This window comes from Morone saxatilis, unplaced genomic scaffold (genome assembly GCF_004916995.1).
Source record: "Morone saxatilis isolate NCDOM2014 unplaced genomic scaffold, NCSU_SB_2.0 Contig17, whole genome shotgun sequence".
NCBI lineage: Eukaryota > Metazoa > Chordata > Actinopteri > Moronidae > Morone > Morone saxatilis.
Genome location: NW_023339729.1, coordinates 26,419,826 through 26,421,072, shown reverse-complemented (window position 1 = coordinate 26,421,072; position 1,247 = coordinate 26,419,826).

Here is a 1,247-nt window from a genome sequence, read left to right as displayed (position 1 = left end):
GCTCAGAGGTGAGATGAGGATCTCTAACTGTCCATGACAATGTTTCATTTGTAACATTCAGACAATGTTTTACTGATGTTTATCATTTCAGAGAACACTCCTGTAATGTTATCCACCTCCTCTTATCCCATCATGTCTGATTTTCCATAGCTTAAAACTGAACCAACAACTTGACATTATTAATATAATCAGTTTATCTAACTAATATAATGAACTTTGTTTATTGTCCCAAACCTGATAATTCAGCTTTCACGTGTCCCTTTCGGGTTTTCCTTATCCTTGTATTCTCAACATCCATGGTCAGTTTAACCTCAAACACCATCCCTTCATGGCCCACTTTGGCTCATGCAGTCATCAGGAAACCCCATTATTATCATACTGCTCCTCTTGTTTTGCCTCACTGCTTATATCAAGTTACAGTCCAACACAGAGACATATCCAAACAATTACGATTGATATAGACCAATTAGAGAAGATAAGGCCAAATAAAGGTTTAAAGCTTCCTGAAGTGGATTTCTGTTTCCCAGTATAGCCTTTGTTACCTTCTTCATTGTCCTTTATCTTTATCTCTCGCAGAATGCATATGCACCCCACCTCGTAAGCTCAACAGGTGCGCAGTAATACTATTAAAGTCTTATATGTAGCTGCAGATTTCTTACGTATACATTTATTATGCACTATATCCTCGTACAAAACAGATCTTGCTTAATATTTAGTATATATTAAGTTTGGCTCTATGTGCATTATGCAAATCTATGCCATGACATTTCTTTATTTAACTATATAACTTTACAGCACAGACAACAGAAGACATTGAACAATAAGAGGGAGGAGAAGTTTTATTTTGCAGCTGCAAATTGTTCTGTGGTTGCCATGGTAACAAAGTAAGCCACAATGAAGAGCTGAAAAAGTTTAATATTCAAACAAAGTTTGTTTTTTTAAACGTTCAACCATTGATATCTAGTTGGAGGTTTGAGAGGTTTGTCTGTCTGTTTCTATCAGGGTTCACCAGCAGAGAGCACACCCTCCTGAACCCAGCTGTGTGTCCATGAAGAGTGACAACTCCAGATTTGAACCCATTGAATTTAGAGATGAACACCTCTTCAAATTGAAAAGACATAGGTACGTGTTTCTGTGCACAAATCTGTGCACAAAATTAGTCTGGAAACTGGACCGTACGAGGGCACGTCGTAAAATATGTATTTCTGTCTGTTTCTATCAGTGTTCACCAGCAGAGAGCACACCCT